This window comes from Coenobita brevimanus, chromosome 57 (assembly GCF_032717465.1).
Source record: "Coenobita brevimanus isolate Jiangsu-jjx chromosome 57, ASM3271746v2, whole genome shotgun sequence".
Taxonomy (NCBI): domain Eukaryota; kingdom Metazoa; phylum Arthropoda; class Malacostraca; order Decapoda; family Coenobitidae; genus Coenobita; species Coenobita brevimanus.
Genome location: NC_137010.1, coordinates 22159452 through 22179600, shown reverse-complemented (window position 1 = coordinate 22179600; position 20149 = coordinate 22159452). Strand labels below are relative to the sequence as shown.

General features: G+C 38.9%; 1 protein-coding gene and 1 pseudogene across 1 annotated transcript in view; both read left to right on the top strand.

Moving 5' to 3' along the window:
- LOC145401925 (uncharacterized) overlaps positions 1–20149 on the top strand; it is a 443277-nt gene that overhangs the window by 290390 nt on the left and 132738 nt on the right. The window lies entirely within an intron of this gene.
- LOC145402453 (5S ribosomal RNA) lies at positions 1687–1805 on the top strand (annotated as a pseudogene).

Sequence of the window (20149 nt, the reverse complement as noted above, 5' to 3'; positions counted from 1 at the left end):
TTTTTCTTATTAGCTTTTCTAGTATCTTGATCACAACACTGGTCAGGGATACTGGTTGGTAGTTGAATGGATTCTATTTCCTTTCTTGACTAGGGGAACAATGTTTGCTTTCTTCCAAATATCAGGTAGTATACCTTGACTTAAGGATCCCCTGAATATTAAATATATTGGTCTGCTTAACTCTTTTGCACATTCACATAGCACCCAGCATGAAATTTCGTTAGGACCATTTGCTTTTCCTTTGTCAAATTTACTCAACTCTTCTCTATCTCTTGTTCCAATATTTGTATATCTGGTAGTATGTGTGGGCATGCATGCTCTGTATCATCCTTCTCAAAATTATTTTCTTTTGTAAAAACTGATGGAAAATTTTTGTTAAGAACTTTGCAGATATCTTTTTCTTGGATATAGGTTATCCTCTCATCCATGATGGACTGTATTTTATCTTTAACTTTGGTTTTGCATCAGATGTAGCTGTAAAACAGCTTTGTTTGATCACCACTTTTATTTATAATGTCTTCCTCAAATTGTCTTTGAGCTTCCTTCCTTATCCTTGTATAATAATTTCTTGCCTGTTTATAGTTGTTATATGACGTCTCAGTATTGTGTCTTCTGTATCTATTCCGCAGCAAGTCCCATTTCTCATTTGATTTCGTACATTCTGTGTTAAAGCTCTTCTTTATCTTAATTTCTGTTACTTTTGTTCTGAGGGATATAATTTTGGACAGAATTTTCTATATATAACATTTATATCTTGTCCTCTAATCTCCTTTTCCCAGTCTGTTTCTATGAAGTTCTTCTTTAAGTCATGGTAGTTGCCCTTTTTGTAGCTCAGGCTCTTTTTGTAACTTTCATTACTGTTAACTATATCATATGCTATCCTGAAGTTGCAGTTTAATACTGCATGGTCACTTTCGCCGAATGGAGGGTGATACATTATGTTGTCAGTATCATTATCTTGCCTGGTAAATATAAGATCAAGTAATGATAGATCATCTAGTCCTCTTTTTCTGGTGTTTTCCAGTACATGCTGTGTTATGAAAAACTCCTATACAAGATCCAAGAGCTTTTGATCCAAACAGCATTCATAGCTTCTTATATCAAGAGTATTCCAATTTATATTCATATTGAGATCTCCAGTTAATATAATTCTTTCAGATTTCTCTTCCATTCTGTCTAGTAGGGCTCTTAAACTGTGAATTGTACTTTCTGCCAGGTCTTCATATTTGCTGCTTTCCCAAGAGTTTGTTTTGGGTGACATGTGCAAATTTGCCACAGTTATTTTCCTTTCAGATGTGTCAGTCTTTAATGCAATCATTTCTGCTTTTAAGGGGATATCTAGCTCTGTCTTTTTTACTTTTAGATTTTTCTTTGTTAGTACCAGAACTCCTCCTTTTTTTTCAGATTTGTATCTCTTCTCCATACGTTGTAATCCTCAAAGCTTAGGGTGTTGTTTGATATCCTTTGGCTTAAGTTTGTTTCACGTAGGGAAATAATATGAGGTTCTGTTTTTTTGTTATAGTCTTTTATCTCTAATAATTAGGATACCATTCTGCATTTGAGTACCATACATCAACTTAATCATGTTTTTCACATATTTGACATAGTTTGAGTCTAGTACCTTCATTTTTCTTAGTCCCTGCTGTTTATGTGTGAATTTCTTACTCTGTTTTTTTGTTATAGTCTCTTATCTCTAATACCACGTTGAGTACACCGCTTCCCGGTCGATCAGCGAAGTTAAGCAACGTTGGGTCTGGTTAGTACTTGGATGGGTGACCGCCTGGGAACACCAGATGCTGTTGGCATCCCTACGTCAAGTGGGGTTGGTGGAGGATTAGTGCCCCTCCCTGTAAAACAGTTAACTCTGAGCCCTTGGCCACCCCGTCTGGGATACATGGCGTCTGGCAAAGAAAGAAGAAAGAAAGAAAGAAAAATCCCACTACTTTGTAAAAAAAAGAATTTACTTCTCTTCCTCTGATCATTCCTCATTTTTTGTTTTAGCATCTTCCCTCCTCTCCTTTAGTATTCTCAATTCCTCTTGGGTTAGGCTTTTTTTTTTTTTTTTTTTTTTTTTCCCATACTTTTTTAAATTCCTCTTTTTCCATGAGTGTGTTTGCATTTCTTAGTGTTTCCTCCTCAGTGTTCACACTGTGGAAGGTTACTTTCGGAGCCTTGACTTATGTCTCTCATGTTTCCCTAGCCTTTTGTGTTCCTCTGTATCTTTATCATAGATATCCTCTGATACGTCCTTCAATATGTTCATTATATTGACCATCTTCTTTTTGTCTCCCGAGATTCTGTTTCTTATTTCTTCTTTATCTATACCAGTGATTATTGATTTGTTGATATCTGCTGAATTTTTTACCAGTTTTAGGTTGTTTTTAATTATTTCTTTCACTTCCTTTCAAATGTTTTTTTCTTCGACATTTGATTCTAAATCTTTCTTGACTTTAACCATTTAAGCATACATAGTCTGCATGTCATCTTTGCAATTTCTCATCATTTCGTTCACCAGGGTTATCTTTTCCTCTTGACTTTAACCATTTAAGCATACATAGTCTGCACGTCATCTTTGCAATTTCTCATCATTTCGTTCACCAGGGTTATCTTTTCCTCTTGACTTTAACCATTAAAGCATACATAGTCTGCACGTCGTCTTTGCAATTTCTCATCATTTCGTTCACCAGGGTTATCTTTTCCTCATTATCACAATTTTAGTCTAACAGACTGCTTTCTTGCCTGATTATCTCTGTAACATTTCTGAACTCCTCCTCCATAATACTCTTATGATTGACAGCTGTACTTGCCTTTTTACTAGTCTTTTTTCTCAGTGAAAATACCTCAATTGATAGCTCATCTATTATTGTGACTTTTTTTGTTTAATTCCTTTACTAATTTTTCATGTTCTGCCTTCTGCATGTGTAATTCCTTCTTAATTTCATGTTTCCCTTTGAAAAGTTTTCACCAATGTATTCACTTTCTCTACTAATTTATTATATGTTTCCATTTCAACCAGTTCTGGGTAGAAATCATCATTCTGTTTTCTATCTTTCTCCCTTCTCTTAACTCCTTCCATATTCACTTTACTAAAGATGGTGCTCATCTTGCAGAAAGGTAATTGTTACTTAGAAAGATAACTTTTACTTACAAGAGTGCATCTCCTTCCTACCAGCCTGGCGATAATGACAACACTCAGCGGATGATGATGATGTGTGTGTGTGTATTTACCTATTTGTATTTACCTATTTGTAGTATACAGGAATTGAGCAATGCTCGTGTTGTCCTGTCTCCATGTCCACATTTATCAAGTCTACCTTTACACACATGAATGTTTTTCTCATGCACCACCTCTTTGTCTAAGTCGTTCCAAATATTTAAGAATATACCTAATTGTGATATACACGGAATGTACTATGCTCGTGGGTTTCCGTCGCTGTTTCTCAATAAGTCGAATTTAACTTTAAACTCGTTTAAGTTTTTAGACTATCTCTTTGTCCAGGCTATTCCATAAGTCTATACTTCTGTAAGGAAAGCTATATTTCTTGTGTGTGTGTGTGTGTGTGTGTGTGTGTGTGTGTGTGTATTTACCTATTTGTATTTACCTATTTGTAGTATACAGGAATTGAGCAATGCTCGTGTTGTCCTGTCTCCATATCCACATTTATCAAGTCTACCTTTACACACATGAATGTTTTTCTCATGCACCACCTCTTTGTCTAAGTCGTTCCAAATATTTAAGAATATACCTGATTGTGATATACACGGAATGTACTATGCTCGTGGGTTTCCGTCGCTGTTTCTCAATAAGTCGAATTTAACTTTAAACTCGTTTATGTTTTTAGATTGGACGATCTCTTTGTCCAGGCTATTCCATAAGTCTATACTTCTGTAAGGAAAGCTATATTTCTTGATATCCTTCAAGCAGCTTGACTTTTTCAATTTCATTCCATGTCCTCTTGTTGCTCTCTTATCCCATACAAACAGATCTTCTTTGTCAATTTTATCTACTCCCACCATGGTCCTGAACACCGCAATCATGTCTCCCCTCTTTCTCCTTTCCTCTAACGAAGGCAAATCCAGTTTTTCCAGCCTCTCTCTGTATGACAGGTCTGTCAAACTGGGGACCATCTTGGTTGCTGTTCTTTGTATTCTCTCAATCTTGTTTATATCTTTCTTTTTGTGTGGGCACCACACTACCGCTGCATATTCTAACCTGGGGTGTGTGTGTGTGTGTGTGTGTGTGTGTGTGTGTATTTACCTATTTGTAGTATACAAGAATTGAGCGATGCTCTTGTTGTCCTATCTCCATATCCACATTTATCAGTTTACTTTTACACACATGAATGTTTTTCTCCTGCACCACCTTTTCATCAAAGTCGTTCCAAATACTTATGTATTTACCCAATATACCTAATTGAGATACACACGAAATATGTTATGCTCGTGGGTTCCCATTGCTGTTTCTTAGTAAGTCAAAATAAGCTTTAAACTCATTTAAGTTTTTAGACTGGATGATCTCTTTGTCAAGGCTATTCCATAAATCTATACTTCTGTAAGGAAAGCTGTGTTTCTTGATATCCTTCAAGCAGCTTGACTTTTTCAATTTCATTCTGTGTCCTCTTGTTGCTCTCTTATCCCATAATACAGATCTTCTCGGTCAAATTTATCTACTCCCACCATGGTCCTGAACACTACAATCATGTCTCCCCTCTTTCTCCTTTCCTCTAAGGAAGGCAAATCCAGCTTTTCCAGCCTCTGTCTGTATGACAGATCTGCCAGACTGGGGACCATCTTGGTTGCTGTTCTTTGTATTCTCTCAATCTTGTTTAATCTTTCTTTTTGTGTGGGGACCACACTACTGCTGCATATTCTGACCTGGGGCGGATCATGGCCACTATCAATTTTTTCGTCATCTCCTCATCCATATAATGAAATGCTACTCTAATGTTAGTCAGGAGTTTATAAGTCTCTCTAACTACCTTATTAACATGCTTTTCAGGTGACAAACTATCTTGGACCAGCACTCCCAAGTCTTTCTCTTCTCTCATTTTAGTGATTAATTCATTACCCAACAAATAATTCATTGATGGCCTCCTGGTACTTTTACCCATTTCCAATATTTTACATTTCTTTACATTAAATTTCATTTCCCACGTCCGGCTCCAATCATGTATCCTATCCAGATCCTCCTGCAGCATTTTACAATCTTCCTCAACCTCTACCTTCCTCAAGATCTTTACATCATCAGCAAACAAACTTGCATAACTGTTCACTCCATCTACCATATCATTTACACAAATCAGGAACATTTCTGGCGCCAACACCAAGCCTTGAGGGACTCCACTTGTTACTTCCCTCCATCCAGACATCCTATCCTTTATTACTGTCCTCATTTGTCTGTCTCTCAAAAAGTCTCTCATCCATTCCAGTAGTTTCCCCTTCAGTCCTCCTATATATTCTAGTTTCCACATTAGTCTCTTATGAGGCACCTTGTCAAAGGCCTTCTCTAAGTACACACAATCCACCCATCCATCTCTCTCCTGTACCACGTCAATCGCTCTTGAGTAAAAGCTCAACAAGTTAGAAACACATGACGTTCCACTTCTGAATCCAAACTGACATTCAGCCAAAATATTCATCTCTTCTAGATATGTTATCCATCTGTCTTTCAGGATTCTCTCGCACAATTTTGCGACCATCCTGGTTAGAGACACTGGTCTATAATTCAGGGGTTCTTCCCTGTTCCTCCCTTATAAATTGGTACCACATTTGCCCACATCTGTTCTTTTGGCACTTTCCCCTCTTCCAGAGAACACATGATTAAACTGTGAATTTTATCTGCCAGTTGTTCTCTGCATTCCTTCAGTACCCAGTTAGAAATTCCATTAGGTCCTGGGGCTTTCCTTACATCTTGGGTTTCCAATAATTTGTACACTTCCTGTACCTCCACTTTTATATCTTTTATTACCGGTACATTTCTAGTCACTCCCTCCCCTTCCACAAACTCTTTTTCATTAGTGAAAACTGATTGGAAACATTTGTTCATTATTTCAGCTTGCATTGCTGCATCTTTATAGACCTCTCCTTTTACTTTGAATTTGGTGGTTCGTTCCTTTTGTTTCAGTTTGCCATTAACAAATCTATAAAACAGTTTGGGTTCATCCTTGCATTTGTCTATTATGCCTTTTTAAAAATTCCTTTCTTCGTCTCTACGTATTCTTGTGTATTCATTTCTAGTTCTTTTATATTCTTCTTTTGTTCTGGTGTTGCCTCTCTTTTTCCAGTTGTTCCATGCCTTATCTCTCTCTTTTTTTGCTATTATACACCTTCTATTAAACCACTCCTTTTTCCTGTTTTCTTTCCCTCTTACTCTTGGTACAAATTTTTCCACTCCCAAATTATAGAGGTCTAGAAAGATATCCCACGTCCTTTGTATCTCTCTTGTTTCTCTGAATTTTCTCCAATCCGCATTTTCAAAAAAGTTTCTCAGTCCTGTGAAATTAGCTTTCTCAAAGTTGTATCTTCCCTGTCTATGAATCTCGTCTCTTGGCTTGACGTTCCCTATTATCATCTGGAATACAATGACCACATGATCACTTTTTCTTACAGGACAGAAATATTTCATTGATTCTATTACATCGGGTTCTTTGGTAAACAGTAAATCTAACCTTGCTGGTGTGTCCTCACCTCGGAACCGTGTCTCTTCTTTGACCAATTGCGTCATCACATTATTCATTATTATATTTAATAATATAGTGCCCCACAAATCCTCTTTTCTACATTTACTCTCAGGGCGTGATGCTCACAGACATCAGCAAAACTCTGCACTAGTCTCCCAAGTTTTTGTCCAGTATTTGTAAGTAGTATGGCATCATCAGCATACAACGAAGTTGAGATATTCCATCCATCACCATTCATTACCAACACCTTCCCTCTCTCCATTACAGCCGGCGCTCACATAATGTGCAAATATTGTCCCTGGAAGGTTCAGCTTTATGAGATTTTCGCATTATAGGGCCATATGTTTTTATGTCAGAGGGTTTCATGGTACCCAAGCCAGCCCCAAGTTCATGTTTTGGGGCATTTTTCAGGGATTTTTCCCGGGATATTTACCAACCTAATTATGACTTCATTACATATAAACATATGGAGGATTCATCACCTTGAATTGAAGAGGTTGTGGATTTGCTAGAGGGAGGGGGAGTAGAGTTTCAGGGCAGGACAGGACTCCTACTGGTCCCCAGGATGGTCCTCTTGCCACGCCTGCTTCATAGAATCCTCGTCTGAGGAAGAAGGTAAATCCATACTTCCACAGTCATCAGTTGCAACTCTTTTGTCCCCTGCACAAACTGTTCAGATTCAAAGGATCTCACAGACATAGCACCTTCCTCTGGCTCTTGTTGCTGTGGCATTTATCAAGGACCAAAGTACTGGGTGAGTAGAGTCTAGTGGCATTGTCGTATTTTCTCTTGCCTTAGCGCTTCATACGGTCACATTGCATGCAACACCATATCCAGCATATCAGCCCTCCAAACCTCATCCACTTCATAAGCCATGATGGCTTCTTTGAGTGCCTCTGCACCAGCCAAGATATTTATGTGAGCCATGGTCATAACTGGTGCTGTGGTTCATGCCTCAGCCTGATCCCCCTGCTCCTCTGCCTCATGATATTCTCTGTCCAGCTCGCCAATGTGTTTCATGGCGTCCTCAGGCGTCATGTTGTTGGGCTGAGTCAGGTGGCCAAAATAAAAAGGAACAAAGAAAATGCATAGCACGTGTGCAGCCAGAGTGAGGGGAAAGGGTAGGCCCAACTGGGGCAGGAATGTTTAGTGGACCGTGACAACACCCCGTGCAGACAAATGACAGCCATACTTCACAGGCTGATGCAACCCGTACTATGACTATCACTGCCCTCGTTATGTCTGTTCCCACCGCTTTATGACCAGTTTATTTGTGTTATGGCTTTAAACCATAATAATGTGGCCTCAGGCGGCGTACTTCTTATTGTCGCAACGTAGTACGTTTTTTTTAAAAATGGGCAGATTTTTTCACCCTCGTTATATTTGTCATTTTCGCGTTTTGACTATTTCCTGGCCTCAGATTTTGTCATTCATGTTATGTGAGTTTTGTGCACTCTGATCGCGTGTTATGTGAGCACTGGCTGTACTTGTGTTTTTACTTCTGTCATTACCCCATCCACATACATATATATATATATATATATATATATATATATATACTGTATATATATATATATATATATATATATATATATATATATATATACTGTATATATATACAGTAGAACCTCTTTGGTCCGGACCCCTTTAATCCGGATTTCTGTTAATCCGGACAAAATTTAAAAATAATAAGCTCCAAAAATATGTTGAAAGTAATTCCAAAGTCATTTTCAGTATCGGCGCAGAAAGCGATCGTCATTCGTTTAGTCTCGGATCACGCTAGGTCGCAACATGGGCGCCTGTTTAAACACACGCTAGCATTCGTTCCATCAACTAGTTCACCAACCATTTATATTTTTACACTGTATTTCAAAAATTAATCCTCCTTACCATGCCCCTTAATGCAAGTGTAGCTTCTGTAATGAATAAAGGTGTTAAAAGGAGGAGTTTGCTTACACAAAAATGGGTCAGAATATTCTGCAGTGTTTAGTGATTACTGTAGGTTATTTTTTGTACTTAAATGTGCTTTACTTGTACATCAATCATTAGCTTCTTGCCCATATGGGTGTTATCAATATGCCAAAGATGACAATGTATTTTTTGCCTACATAAGTTTTATTTTTATTCCAAATATTACAGTTAATTAATTAATTTATTTTTTTGCCTACACGACGGGCCTTATTCACTTACTACAATTTAAAATGTAGGTTAGTTTCTTATCATGGCCTTAGCTGTAAATTATGCAATACAAAACTATCGTACATGATTAGTTTTGTTATTTTAGTACTGGTATCCTTTCATCTTTTGCAGTTACAGAGGGTTGACATATGCCACATATGTTGATAATTAACAAACATACCATATGTAGATAGAGTTTGGTATGAACTGGAGATTACCCTGATGGTCTGGACAATCTGCTAATTCGGACAACCCTTCCCCCCATATAGTCCGAATGAGAGAGGTTCTACTGTATATATATATATATACAGGTAACTCGCACAGAACACGTGGGTTTCGTTCCTACCGTGCCGTGTTAGGTGCGAAATCGCGTATATTTAAACTACTCCGTATTTTGCTCCCTAGACCCCCCAAATGTGTTGTTTTGCTGTTATCTGTCACTGGTAATCACTAGAAAGCACTTTAAGTGGTTAGAAGGTTTATTTAATGTTATAACTCACAAATACAGTACTCCACAGCAAAACTTCAACACACAAATACTGTCCGTAAACACGAGGAAACATTCCGACGGCGATCATAGGTAATCATATAAATCAGGTTAACTGGTACCAGTGCTTTAACTTACAAGTACATACCAGAACAGTACATATTTAACTTAGCAATGCAGTACTGTGATATCGAATGATTTCAGTACATAATCTGTTAGGAATGGCTGGAAAAAAAAAATGTTATGAATACATTTTCACCTTTTTGATATACGTTTATGGTAGTTTCGAGTTATTTTTTACGTTATCGTTGTGCCCATGCTTGGAAAAGGGAGCGAAAGAGTTGAATCTTCAGTCCTAAATGGGAAAACTGCACGTCCTCCAAGGCTAGACTCTGCCACGGGAGAATAAAGTGGAAGGTCAGTCCGATCAGCAATAAGGAAGTTGTGTCACAGCTTCCAGCTCCCACACCACGAGAATGGCTAAAAATAGAATCGTAATGCAGTTTCAGAACTAACATTAAGTCTAATTGTTATGAATACAGATACAAAGCAGAAATAAATACGTTTACAGACGGAGAAAACGTACTTCTTCTGTCGTGTTCATCTTTATCATTTTACGTTCTTTATCATTTTACCTTGTTATTTTCGCAATATATATTGCTGTCTCGTAAACAGGGTGGTTGTTTGTGTTTTGCAAGGGAGGAAAAAGATTGTATTTTCTGTCTGGGTCGAGATAATGGGTGTAACTATGTGTGGTTAGGCATGGCCACGAGCGAAAAAATCGTACACCCACTCATCACGATAGCAGATGGTGAACTGACAGAGTGACAGATGATACATGAGAGGGTGAAGTCAAGGTCAGTCTCATGTCCCAGATTTTCGTTCACTTCCCAAAAGTTTTTACACTTTTCTACACGTTGCATTGCATCAAATGATCCAAACCATTACAGCAAACCTGAGCAAATAGGTAAAGATACCAAGACAAAAATGTATTTTTCTCTTATTATAAGTCTTTAACGAACAAACAAAAAAGGCAATATTCCGACGCCGATCATGGGTAATCATATAAATTAGATTAACTGGTTACAAGGCTTTATTTAATGCTTTAATTGCTTACAAGTACATACCAGAACAGTAAATATTTAACTTACAAATACAGTACTGTAGAAAAGCAGTACAGTAAGAGTTTAACGAACAAACAAAAAAGGCAATATTCCGACGCCGATCATGGGTAATCATATAATTCGGGTTAACTGGTTACAAGGCTTTATTTAATTATTTAACTTTATTTAAGTGCTTACAAGTACAGTACATACGAGAACAGTAAATATTTAACTTACAAATACTGTACAGTACTGTGGAAAACACGAACAAATAAAAAAGGCAATATTCTGACTGGTTATAAGACTTTATTTCTTGCTTTAACGTTATTTAATAGTACTTTAAGTTGCACATAAACTTACCAGAACGGTACAGTACTGTAAATATTTAACTTACAAATACTGTGTTATTGTACTCGAGAATGTCTCACTCACTGAATAATTTCCCGCCTAGATCGTCACGTAATGAAAACAAACCGTGCGCTGCGGTGACGTTCGAGGATTTGATCTTTCAAAGGCCTCTCCTGCGTTAATTTGTAGTTTTCATAATGGTTCTTTAATCTTACGTTGTCTTATATGTATCCCAGCCCTTACCGCGTATAATTGCGAGCGCGTTCCGTGAGATCGTGTTCTGTGCGAGTTACCTGTATATATATATATATATATATATATATATATATATATAGATAGATAGATATAAATATATATATAGATAGATAGATATAGATATAAATATATATATATGTATATATATATATATATATTTATATATATCTATATATCTCTATCTATCTATCTATATCTATATCTATCTATCTATCTATCTATATATCTATATATATATATATAGATATATAGATAGATAGATACAGATAGATATATATTTGTATATATATATATATATATATATATATATATATATATATATATATATATATATATATATATATATATATATATCTATCTATCTATCTATCTATCTATTGCCAGACGCCTCAATCCCGTTTGGGGTGGCCACAAACAAATCGCCTCCAAGTCGCCCTGTCCCCCGCCATTTCACTGCCCTGCTCCCAACTCACACCCCCCTCTCTCATATACCTCTCCACCCCATCCCTCCATCTCATCCTCGGTCTCCCCCTCCCTCTTCCACCCTCCACCTTACTCATATACACTCTCTTCGTCAGTCTTTCACCCTCCATCCTCTCCACATGGCCAAACCACCTCAGTGTGTTCCTCACAACTCTTCCTATCACATCCACATCCACACCACAACGCTCCTTTATATCCTCATTCGTCTATCTATATCTATCTATCTATCTATATCTATATCTATCTATCTATCTATATATATAAATATATATATATATATATATATATATATATATATATATATATATATATATATATTCATTTTTTCCTTCAGTCCATATCCCCTTTGGCCCTTTTCCTCACAGAATCACAAATCTCACCCTCTGCCGATATATCTCCATTTTGTGTTCCCGGTTACCATCTCCTTACAAACTTTCGAAACAAGGGCGGCACCTGTTGTTATATCAAATCCCAATATGCAGTTGATACTATTTTAAACTTCACTTCATCCAGTTTTGATTACTCATTATATAAATTAAATTGCCAAAACATTACCAAATATATCTGTGTAGTTTATCGTTCCCCCAATGCTTCTTCGGAACCCAGTGTATTTGATTCCATATCCACTCAGTTGAGTAACCTTGACCTTGCCCTTGGCAATGAAATCACCATTTTGGGTGTTTTAACATACACAATGTTGAATGGTTATTGCATTCTGCCCGGACTGACGACGCTGGTCTAGAATGCGAGCTGTTTGCGGAATCGTTTAATCTCACCCAGTTGGTAAAGCAACCAACCAGAATACCTGATAATCCTGACCATAATGCCCATCTCTTGGATTTATTCTTGACAAATAATCCAGATCAATACAGGATAGAGGTACTGTCACCACAATCTCATCAAAGCCTCATTAGTTAACCCTCCTACACCTCCCCATTCCGAACCTGTCAGGGTGACCCGATGGCACTTTGACAGGGCAGACTGGGATGGATTTAGAAATTATCTTGCTGATGTTCCATGGCAGTCTTTCTTCTCTAGTGATCCCAATTCTACCCAGTCCCACATTTGCAACTTAATACTAGCTGGTATGAATTTATTCATACCAAGTCAGCAATTCACTAAAAGATCAAACTCTCCAAAATGGTTTGATGGCAATTGTGCCAGAGCAACAGCCCAAAAGTCATTAGCATATAACTCTTACTTAAAATAAAAAACATCTGAATCACTCTCCCAATTTAAAATTGCTAGAAATCATGCAAAAGCTGTATTAAATCTATCTAAATCAAACTTTCTTCAAAAGCAAGCATCAAAACTACTTAACAACCCTAATGACAATAGAATATTCTGGTCAACTCTTAATTCTTTCAATAATAACTTTAACAAGTCATCTTCCATTCCCCCACTAAAATCTTCAGATGGCAATATTACAAATGACCCACGTGGGAAAGCAGATATCTTTGCTAGTACCTTTGCAAGAAACTCTACCATAGATGATACCAGCCAGAATGTCTCAGTACTGGAACTTGATTCTCCCGAAATTGCCCCACTTAAAATACAGACAAGATTCGTAAAATCCATCCTAGACAATTTACCTACCAACAAAGTTCCAGGCCCAGATGGAATTCTGCCAATTGTTTTGAAAAAGTGTTCCTCTGAACTTGCCTCTGTCCTAGCCAAATTATTCAGACTATGGATACGTACTTCTTTATTCCCAAATTCATGGAAAGAAGCCAATATCCACCCAGTTCCGAAGAAAGGAAGTTCGTCTGACCCCTCCAATTACAGACCAATAGCTGTCACATCTTCTCTTGGTAAGGTATTTGAAACTTTAATTAATAAGCATATTGTTAAACATCTTGAATCCAACAACTTAATTAGTGATAGACAATACGGTTTTCACCACGAAAGATCCACCATTGACATACTCAATCTCTTAACTCATACCATCCATCAATCAATTGATCTTTTTGGAGAAACTCATGCAGTAGCTCTTGATATCTCTAAAGCTTTCGACAGAGTATGGCACCGTTCCCTGCTGTCCAAACTCCCTTGCTATGGACTAACGTCTTTTGTTCCTTTGATTTCTTCTTATCTTAGTGACAGAAAAATAAGAGTAAAAGTAGATGATGTATATTCGAATTTCCACTCAATTAACGCCGGCGTGTCGCAGGGATCAGTTCTGGCGCCAACCCTATTTCTGGTTCATGTTAATGATCTCTTATCTGTCACTCACAATCCCGTTCACTCATATGCAGGTGACTCAACACTACATAGTTCATTCACACTTAGACATCCATTTACAAAGTCTAATATCTCTACCTCTCAACTCAGTACAGCCATCTCCATAAATCAAGATCTAGCTACATTCAGTGACTGGGGACAAAACAACCTTGTCTCTTTTAATGCTAGTAAAACTAAATATATACAGTTTACTAATAGACAGATATTGCCAGATTTGTACATTACCTTCAGTGCTACTAATATTCCCATCTCCAAAAGTATTGAAATTCTTGGTGTCTCACTTAACAGTGCCCTCAGCTGGACCTCTCATGTCAGATCACTTGCAAAAACCGCCTCAAAGAAACTTGGATTATTATACAGAGTCCGTAACTTCTTCACCGATGAGCAGTTAGCTATAATTTATAAGAGTCATGTGCGCCCTCAGCTTGAATATTGCTCACCCTTGTGGAATGGTTGTGGAGAGGTTGCATTAAGACAACTAGACAAAATTCAGAATAAAGCTGTTAGAATCATTAACAACCCTGCCATTACATATACAGTGCTCGTCAGAAGTATGGAGCGCCCTGCGTCCCTCCTGAGAAACAAACCTTTCAACATTGAAAAAACATAAAAATAATGCATTTTATTTACCTTTAGTGCTTTGTAGGGTATCCTTTACGTTTCTTCACGGACCTGAGACGTCTTGGAAGTGAAAGGGCGAGGCTCCTGAGGTGCTGGAGCGGTATTTTGTCCCAGGAGTCACGAATGGCGGCTTCCAGCTTAGGCAGAGAGCTCACGTCCTTCCCTTGGAGACTCTTCTTTACGAGGTACCAGAGGTTTTCAATCGGGTTGAGGTCTGGGCTATTTCCTGGCCAGTCTGTCATGAATGATACCTCGCAGTCACGAAGCCAATTGGTGACCGATTTGGCCTTGTGAGCAGGTGCACCATCCTGCTGAAACACTCGTGCACCTGTTAGCTCGAAGGAGTCTGGTAAATGATCACACAGAAGCTCCAGGTAAACATCCTGATTCACTCTGAGGTTCTTGGGAAGTACAACAAGCTTCCCCAAACCCTTCCCTGAGAAACAACCCCATACCATGAGTGAATCAAGATGTTTAACTGTGCTTTCTACATACCGTGGGTCAAGTGGGTCACTACCTTTTCGTGCTCCTCTGTTACAGGTAACACTAAACGTTGCCTCTGATGTAACACTAAACGTTGCCTCATCAGACCACAACACTGACAACCATTGCTCCTCACCCCAATTTAGATATTTATTAGCAAAGGCAAGCCTACGAATTCTCTGGCTGCTAGAGAGAAGAGGCTTTTTCACAGGCCTGTGACTTGTGTAACCAAGCTCATGCACCCTACGAGACACTGTTCTCACTGACACCTCACCAAACACTTCTGGGTTGCTCTCCTTAATTTTCCTTGCACTCACATGAGGATTAAACTCCACTGCACGTTTTAAAACATTAACAGACCTTGGGGAAGTTTTCCTAGGCCTACCAGACCTCGGTTTCTTTGTGGGAACTTCACCACTGTTTTCCTCCCGAAACCACGCACACCAACGACGCACTGTCGATCGTGCCACACCAACCAATTCACTAATTTCCTTTGTCTGGTGGCCTGTCTCCTTTAGAGCAATGATCTGGGATATGATTTCACTCGATAGTTCACGGGTAGGTGCCATAACAAAGTTTTAAAGGCCAAAACACTGCGGGACACTCGGTAAAAAATGGCGCAATTTGAGAGGGACACTCGGCGGAGTTCCTCTCTCTCAGGCAGCCCGTGGGCAACTGAGGCGGGAACCAACCAGCGTGTCGGAAGGCCTCAGGCTACCGTGACGTCATGCTCGGAGCTCAAACTTGTGGCTCAATTCTTACCCCCAAAAATGGGTGATTCTTTTTGGGCCATAAGTATTGCGCGCCCGGCGGACAACGCTGAATACTTCTGACGAGTACTGTAAACTACCTCCCCTGCAAGTAAGAAGGAATGTTGCCTCCCTTGCATTATTTTACAGATATTTTTTTGGCAAATGCTCAGACGAAGCTGCGTCCATGGTGCCACCTCTCCATGCCTTCCCTCGTGCTACACGGGCATCTGGTAGCGCTCATGACTGGAATGTCACTCAACCATATTTGCAGAACTTCTGCCTATCAGAATTCTTTCATTCCCCGAACTGCAACTGTTCAAGTCTAACTGGAACTGAGAGTAATCTGGTGTATGGATTATTTTTCCATTTGTTTTTCAACCCACAACTGTTATTTAAAATATTCAACTGTTACAGATATTTATATGAATAGAGGACACCAGTAATCTGGTGTATGGATTATTTTTTTTCCCCATTTGTTTTTCCTTCCTCCATTCTGTTATATATAAAATATATATATATATATATATATATATATATATATATATATATATATATATATATATATATATATATATATATATATATATATATATATATATATATATATATATATATATATATATATATATATATATATATATATATATATATATATATATATATATATATATATATATATATATATATATATATATATATATATATATATATATATAGATAGATATATATATATATATATATATATATATTCATTTTCGTTTTCGTTTTTGTTTTTAAAGGCTCCAACATGCTTCCATGTGTCGGCCTTGGTCACCTAATGGTGGCGGCTCTCCACGCTGCACGATCCATTGCAGCCTCCCTGTTCAGTCCATTAACCTCGAGGTCACACTTAATGACCTCGTCTCATGTCTTTCTCGGTCTACCCCTCATAACCCCACCCCCAGTATTAACACTTCTCACCTTCCTCACCCAAATATCATCCCCCATCCTCTCCACATGTCCAAACCATCTCAGTCTACCTCTCCTCATCACAACACCAATACACTCCAGTCCCATCCTACCTCTCAACTCTTCCATCGTAAACCCAACCCCTCCAGGCATTGGACGCAGGGATGCACTGCACATCCACCTAATCATTGTCATTTCTCTACGTCTGAGCCGGCGAATATCTTCCTTCTTCACTGCCCAGGTCTCACTACCATACAGCATTGCACTCCTAATGCATGCTGCATACAAAGATCCCTTAGCATGTAGGGAGAGCACTCTCAATGTCAGGAGAGGCAAGAGCTCCCTGAACTTCTTCCAACCACTTCTTACCCTAGCCACAGAGCTAGCTCCAGCCCCACCTCCAGCACACAACATGTCTCCCAAATAACAAAACTTTTCCACACACTCAAGAGATTCACCAGCAAGTTCAATCCTTTCACGTCTGACAATCACCACCTGCTCACCCCGACACGCCGTACACATAAAATCAGCATTATCTCGCAGTCCACATCTGATACCACTACATCTCTTATGCACCCATTTATCACAAACACCACACAAGATGGAATTACTTCCCACGCCCTTGTGGCAAACTGCACATGGCCACTCTCCCTCATCTTTGACAGTACTGCCACCAACCCTAGATATCATCACTTTTGTTTTATCTGCATATACCCTTAAGCCCTTGTGCCCCTCCTAAACCTTTCCTCTGCCTCCTTTTCGTTTTCTGCAATCAACACCAAATCATCAGCATACAACAACTCCCACGAGAGTCCGTTTCTAAAGTCACGTGAAAGGGCTTCAAGTACCATGATAAAGAACATGGGGCTCAAGACTGACCCCTGATGCACACCAGCATTCACAGAAAACTCATCACTCAAATCTCCATTCACTCTTACCTGGGTGTGAGCACCCACATACATAGCCATAACCACCTTAACCAGCCACTCCTCCAAGCCAAGCTTTCTCATTGCCCACTTCACCACCTCTCTAGGGACTGTGTCAAAGGCCTTTTCCAAATCAACAAAAATAAAATAAAGATCCCTTCTCCTACCAATATATTTTTCCTGAAGCTGTCGAACAATGAATATAGCATCAGTGGTCCCCCTACCTGGCATAAACCCAAACTGCATCTCATCAATATTCACTCTTTCTCTAATCATACCTTCTAAAACTCTCTCCATTATCTTCATTATCTGATCTAAAACATTTATACCTCTATAATTTCCTCTTTCCAGGGCATCACCCTTCCCTTTATACACATTTACAATTACACTCTTCAGCCAGTCATCTCGGACAACACACTCATAAATAATCCTATTTATCAGGTCAGTGACTAACCTCACCCCTATATCGCCTGAGGCCTTCAACATTTCGGCAGTCAACCCAGACACACCTGCTGCCTTCCCCACCTGCATCCTGCCTATTGCCTCACTCACAGTAGCAGCATCAGTCAAAGGCCAAGGGCCAGACACTGGATATGCTGGCTCTAAACCTTCCCTGTCCCAGTCAAACTCCTCATTCAACAGCCAGCTATAATGCTCTCTTCATGCATCTTTAATATCCTCACTGTTCACCACTACCCTTCCTTCATCATTCTTCACACACGTATCACCTATAATATCCTGATTATCCCTCTTCACCTGACCTACCACCCTAAATATCATATTTTTCCTTTCCCCATGATTTAGGTTATCAAGTAAAAGTCTCTGTGACTCAGACTTTGCCCTGTATACCTCTCTTCTAGCCCTCCGCTTGGCAGCCAAATATTCCTCTTTGCTACAACCCTTCTTCCATTCCCGGAAAAGCCTTCTTTTCTCCTTAACTGCAGCTTCTACACCCTCATCCCACCACCAAGTTACTTTATATCTTGGTGGTCCTCTTGTCCAACCGCATGTTACATCAGTAACTCTCAAGAAATTGTTCTTGAGGGCTCTGTACTGTTCATTAATGCCTCTGTCTACAGCACCCTGTTCAGCCACCACTCTCCTCAACTCGCAATAGAAGACATCCCTTACTACTTGGTTTTTCAGCTTCCATATTTTCCTCCTAGGTACGTAAGTCCTCTTTTTTCATCACTTGTTCTTTAAGCACTATATCACAAATCAATAGTTTGTGCTGCTGCACACACTCCTCACTTCCTATAACTTTGACATCCCTCACTAACCTCCTATCGGCCCTCCTAACCAGAAAATAATCTATCTGACTGATATATATATATATATATATATATATGTATATATATATATATATGAGTTATTTAAGAGGAGCCTGTGGAGTCACGTGGAGAGACAGGCTGACGAATGAGGATATAAAGGAGCGTTGTGGTGTGGATGTGGATGTGATAGGAAGCGTTATGAGGAACACACTGAGGTGGTTTGGCCATGTGGAGAGGATGGAGGGTGAAAGACTGACGAAGAGAGTGTATGTGAGTGAGGTGGAGGGGTGAAGAGGGAGGGGGAGGCCGAGGATGAGATGGAGGGATGGGGTGGAGAGGTATATGAGGGAGGGGGGTGTGAGTTGGGAGCAGGGCAGTGAAATGGCGGGGGACAGGGCGACTTGGAGGCGATTTGTTTGTGGCCACCCCAAACGGGATTGAGGCGTCTGGGAATAGATAGATAGATAGATAGATTGATATATATATATATATATATATATATATATATATATATATATACACTCAACCCTCAGCTATCACGGGTTCCGCTATAGCGTATCTCGCTATCACGCCTATATAAAAAACTACGCAAATACCTTTATCACGCATTAAATGCCCGCTATCAAGCACCGGAAATGCTTTAAATTTTCAAGAAGGCCGGGCTCCGGTGCTCCGCCCAGCCAACAAAAGCTTCACTCCGTGATAGGTCGTGTGACATCAGCGCCAGCCAAGCGCTGATTGGCCGCCCGACCGAGTCTCCTGTCTGCCAAACCATTCAAGTGCGCACCCTCAGACCGTGAACAGTGACAGCGAGAACAATAACCATTTTTATGATATGACCATGGCCAACGTACCCCCTCCCTGTCCCACTACCATCACCCAACATAATGCTGTGGCACCTGGCAGGGAAATAAAAGAAAAGGAAGAACCTAAGTTATCCAGATAAACTGGAAATGTGAAACTTATAGACAATGGAGAGACCAAGCGAAATGTGGGGAAGAAATATAACATCAGTGAATCAACTGTGAGGGGTATTTATAAGAATCATGATCACATCATAAAACATGCTCATTTTTGGACTATTGTATGTTAATATGTGGTACAAAGTGGGTATCATAGGGGTAAAGATTGAGGTCATGGCACCAATTAGAATTATTTCCATAAGTTCTTCAATTCGGCTATCACGGTTTCGGCTATATATATATATATATATATATATATATATATATATATATATATATATTATATATTATATATATATATATATATATATATATATATATATATATATATATATATATATATATATATATATATATATTTTTAATAACAGAATGGAGGAAGGAAAAACAAATGGGGAAAAAAAAAAAAAA